Raw genomic sequence first — 5204 nt, forward strand, 5'->3', positions numbered from 1 at the left:
ACATGTCACAGTGCCAGGCACATGATAAATGTTCCATAGCAATCAGCCATGCTTAATATAACATTACTGGGAGAGCAATCAACCAAGCACCAAGGGCTAATCTTTAACTTCCCGGATGCTAATTAAAGTATTATGGTTTGAAAGAATTTAAGTGTTTGTAAGACAAATAAACCATATATTAGCATCCTATAATCCAGGTTATACAACAAAAAGAATATGAGAATAATGTAAAAAGCACAACATGAATAAAATTATAACCAAATTTGCAGGGCAGTAAAGTTAAATATAAATGGTTAATTACTCATGTCTCCAAGGAACATGTATTAGACTCCTCTTTTGTGTTACCTCAAATCTTCTTGGTCTCACCTATGCCATTGGCCACTGAGTCATCCACTATCACCACAAACCAACTTCCTGTGGGTACAACTTGACCACACCTTGCCTCATATCAAGCCTGGTTCCTATTGCCTTGTACCCACCCCCAGATCACTGCCATTGGGGCGCCCCTGTTGCCCTGAGGAGAGATGTCCCAAGTTCTTGAGGCCTTTGCAGCTCAACCTAGCTGTTAAGACTTGGGGACCTATGGAGTAAACCTTTGACCGATAGGGATCAGGGCCAGGGAGTAAGGGCCCTTCAGGGATCAGGGCCCTTCTCCATCACACCCCAAATGTCCCAAGGCACAGTCATTCTTAGTCTCAGAGGAGAGTTTAGTGAGACTGACAATCGGTTGCCCTTGATTCCAAACACCGTCCAGCTCAATACCACACTGTAGGATTGGCTCTCCCTCCTACCCTTCCTCACTCCTGCTCTCCTCATTCCCACTTACATGGGATTGCTTTCCCTAAAGAAATAGTAGCACATGAAGTTTTTGCTCAGGCTCTGCTTGCTAGAGAGACCAAGCTAGGATAGACAGTATGTAAATAAATGAATTTTGACTGCTAGTTTCTCCTTAGTAAGGAGTGGTTTGTGGAATGAAGGAGTGAGCAATTGGATAATTAAATGAGAGTAAGAATGAGTTAACAAAGGAGTGAAGGGATTCGGTAGACTGCTGGTCTGAGATCATTTTAGCCTTGTTTCTTTCAGCCCTTTGACTCTCCTATTGTCTTTGTTAAAAGATAAACTGTGGCATTTTAAAAGATTTAAGAATTTATTTGAGGAAAAGTTCATTTAAAGTGGGCAGTGCCAAATCAGAAGTAGTTAGGAGCAATCTACCTGCAGGAACCAGGGGCAAGACTTTTATGGAGAAGAAACAGAAACAAAGCAAAGCAGTTATTTGATTGGCTCTAGCTTAAGTGGTTGCCTTATCTGGGAAAGCCTAGTTGGTTGTTTGTGATTGGTGGTCCTTAGATTTTGATTTCTTAACCTTGAGGCATTTACAGGTTTAGGTTTGGGTTGCTTACGTAGGTTGGTAAGGTGTTAGAAACACCTGTCTAATGGCTTCCTTGTTTAATTAATTAAACACTGTTTTCACGCTTTCACAGTTTCTCTTTTATGTGTGGGATGTGGTACTTAGCACTACTATGCTTGATTATGCCCTTTGTAAGTAACACTGTCACCAGCAAAACTGGCTCTGTGCTGCTAGGGATTTGCTACCTTCACTCTAAATTTCTATAAGTTGATTTTTTCCTCTTCCTGTTTAGTTGTTATTTCTCTCATTCTACCAATCTGCTTACTAATTTTTCTACTTTATTAGTATATTCCTATTTAGCATTCTCATTATTACTGCTACTCTTTCTCCTCCCTAGTTGTGTGTTTAGTGTCTCTACAAGTTGGAAATGACTTTTTACATGCCCTTCAGGGAGTTCTTTCATTTGCATGAAAATGACCAGTTTCCTGGCATTGCCAGGAGGGTACTAACCCCCCAAACAAACTCTGTCTCTATGGTGCTTCTTGTTCTTTCCATTTAATCATCCCTCACCCCTTGCTTGGAAGTCTAATGAATGAAATGATCTGTCATTGCTTCTGCTTTTAACTCTTCAATGCTCCTTAAATATGGGCTCCATGCAATTTTTTTCAGTAGCTGTCACAAAAGAATAGGGAAGCAAAGCTCAGATTTTGTTAGTCGATACCCACCTACCATGTTACAGTTCCTCCTTAGTACAGTAATTGCCTGCCCATCCTTCAAGCCATAGTTCTTCACATAGACAACAAGGAAGCTGAATAAAAAATGAACAGAATAGGGCTGGATTGGAAAGTCACCAAATTAAAGGCAAAGACGAGGATGAAAAGCAACGGAATAAAGGCATAGGGTTGTTAGTCTACCGCTCAGTTCTGCGGAATCCTAAATGTCCGAGTTTTTTGGCATCCACATATTCACCAAAAGTCTTCCATTTCCTGTATTACAAAGTCAATGCATTCTGGGGGCAAGTTCAACTGGTCCAATCTATGCAAAGCAAGCACATTTTAAAAAATTCTAGCAATTAAAATAATTGGCTAGCTAAGAAAAGACTGTCCTAGTTAATTGGTCTCCACTGAAGAAACATTAGGCTTAAGGGAAAATGTATGTTTAATAGAAGTAATAAGTTATTAACACAAATGGAAATCCTGCAAAATGTAAAACAGTGGGTAGTGAAAACTGTTCAAGTTGCTTGCTAAAGCTAAATTAGTTTGTTCCTTTCTCCCACACTATCCATTAAGCTGTTAACTGATTTAAAATATTAATAGAGTTCAGGAATCACAGAGAAACACCTCCTTATTTGCAATTTTTCTGTCAGATGTCTTACTACTGTCTCAAAAATGATTATTCATAGTACAAGCATATGCTGCGATTAATCGAAGCCATACTGCACAGCAAACAGGAGTGTTTACAAATGTTCCTAGAGTTCTTAGCCTGGTTAAAAAACAGATCCTGTATCCCCTTATAATTTTAAGGGATCTGCCTTAAAAGTCATGTTTTCTCTTGTTTATATTATAGATTCCATAGAGTTCAGTTTTCCTGTGGTGCTAATTTATGGTATTTATTTTGTAAACCCGGCATTAATAACTATCAAAAAAAAAAACCAAAAACCACCATGCATTTAAAGGGAGCTATTAGTTGCATCTCCAAGGAGAAGATGACTAGTATTCTGTGCCCTTGTGCAGCTGCCTGTCACCCCGCTGGGTCACTCAGGGATTTCATAATGTACAGCAAGCAAATGAGTGTTTGTTATCATTTCGTAGGGCTTTGTTGCACAATGCCTTTGGAGAACTGGGATAAACCACGAGTGTGTCACACGAAGCCCCTTTTTCCCATTCTTTTAAGGCCTGGTCAGAGACAGAAGCAACATCCTCATTCACACCCTCTTGTCTCTAGACCTTACCCTAGTTTCCACTCTGCTCTTTTTTTAACTTTTTATTTTAGATAATGATCAATTCACAGGAATTTCCAAAATAGTGTACAGAGAGGTCCTGTGTATTCTTCACCCAGTCTCTCCCAGCGGAACATCTTCCATAACTACGGTGCAATATCAAAACCTGGAAATAGACATTGGTCTACTCCCCTTTTTATTTTTGAAAATTTTTAATTTTAGTTTTTGACAGGAAAATAGGATTTATTGATGGATGTGAGTAAGGAGGGGACAGTGCCAAGGGTGTCAGGAGCGCAGGGCCCGCCATTTGTCCAGAGGGCCATGATTAGGGATGTATTTGACTACACAGCCTGAGCCACTTTTCTGTCACCATGTTTTCAAATTCATCAGCAGTAAACTTAGTAAATCCTCACTTCTTAGAGATGTGGATCTTCTGGTGGCCAGAGAACTGGAACTTGGCCCAGGGTAGGGCCTCAATCACATCTCCTTGGTCTGCAGCTTGGTGCGGATGGACATTATGATTTGGCCACCATGCCCTAGGGCTTTCCAAAGTCACTGTGCATACCTGTCTGGAGCCTAGACTGGGGACAGCATGCCAGTCATGAATGTCCACTGGAAAGGGCTGCTGCCAAGGTCCCTTAGGGCAACCCATACAGGCAACAGGCTCATACACTACCCTACCTAGGAGGCTGCTGTTTGCAGCCATTGCACACCAGGCCCCCACGGGGAAAAGAGCACGGTAGGCTGAATTGGCTGCAAGGTCTACTCCCATTTTTTTTTTTTTTTTTTTTAAAATTTATTTATTCATTTATTTATTTTTGGCTGTGTTGGGTCTTCGTTTCTGTGCGAGGGCTTTCTCTAGTTGTGGCAAGCGGGGGCCACTCTTCATCGCGGTGCGCGGGCCTCTCACTGTCGCGGCCTCTCTTGCTGCAGAGCACAGGCTCCATACGCGCAGAGCTCAGTATTTGTAGCTCACGGGCCCAGCTGCTCCGTGGCACGTGGGATCTTCCCAGACCAGGGCTTGAACCCATGTACCCTGCATTGGCAGGCAGACTCTCAACCACTGCGCCACCAGGGAAGCCCTACTCCCATTTTTAAAGGGGCCTATTACTTACCTCTGAGTAGAAAGAGTCCCTGAGCCCATCTTATTTTACCAGCTACAGTGGACAAATTACAAAAGAGTAAAAAAAAAAAAAAAATGAAAACTGAGGTATTCAGAAGGTAGAATACTCCTTTGCTTCTCTACTAGAAAGTTTTATACAACCTAATTGTTTCCTTGACCCATATGTGAACTCTTCCTTGAGGTTGATATAAGGGAAGAAATATCACTAACAAGAGCGTTACAATTTTAAATGACATTAAAAAGAGCATTACAATGTTAAGTGCCAATAACAAGAGCATTGTGATTTAAAAATCTCTTCCCAACCATTTTAAGACAATTGTGTTAAACCATCATTTAAGAAGCTTTAGTTGTGGAAAAATTTAGTCTCAATCGCTAGTATCTTCATAGTCAACCCGAACTTTATTGGGAATTTGTAACTGTGAATATTTGAAAAAATATATTCTCTCACTTTACAATTAAATGATATAAATATTTTGAAGATTATGTCAAAAGTCTGTCTTTCGTAACATGAGGACTCAATAATTTGAAGGGCTTTCCCAATATAAGTAGAACCTGCATAAAATTAAAATTTTTACTTTATTGCTGAATTTGCAGTGATCAGGTAAAGACAAGGGAAAAGCAAGGTTGCCCTGAGGGCAATGGGTTATTAGTACTGAAATTGGTGACTAAGCCTTGCGCCAACAATGAGGGGGAAATTTATTAAAGATTGGCACATTACACTGGACCCTGAAAGGATTATTCACAAACTAAAATTAATACAATAGTCACAGACAAATGAGAAACAAACCACCATG

At 40.5% G+C, this 5204-nt stretch overlaps 1 non-coding gene across 1 annotated transcript; it reads right to left on the reverse strand.

Moving 5' to 3' along the window:
• Nucleotides 1–3907: 3907 nt before the first annotated feature.
• Nucleotides 3908–4046, reverse strand: LOC116745379. The gene has a single exon (XR_004347414.1). It is a non-coding gene; the product is annotated as a small nucleolar RNA SNORA70 (small nucleolar RNA).
• Between the last annotated feature and the right edge of the window lie 1158 nt (nt 4047–5204).

Source organism: Phocoena sinus, chromosome 1, assembly GCF_008692025.1.
Source record: "Phocoena sinus isolate mPhoSin1 chromosome 1, mPhoSin1.pri, whole genome shotgun sequence".
NCBI lineage: Eukaryota > Metazoa > Chordata > Mammalia > Artiodactyla > Phocoenidae > Phocoena > Phocoena sinus.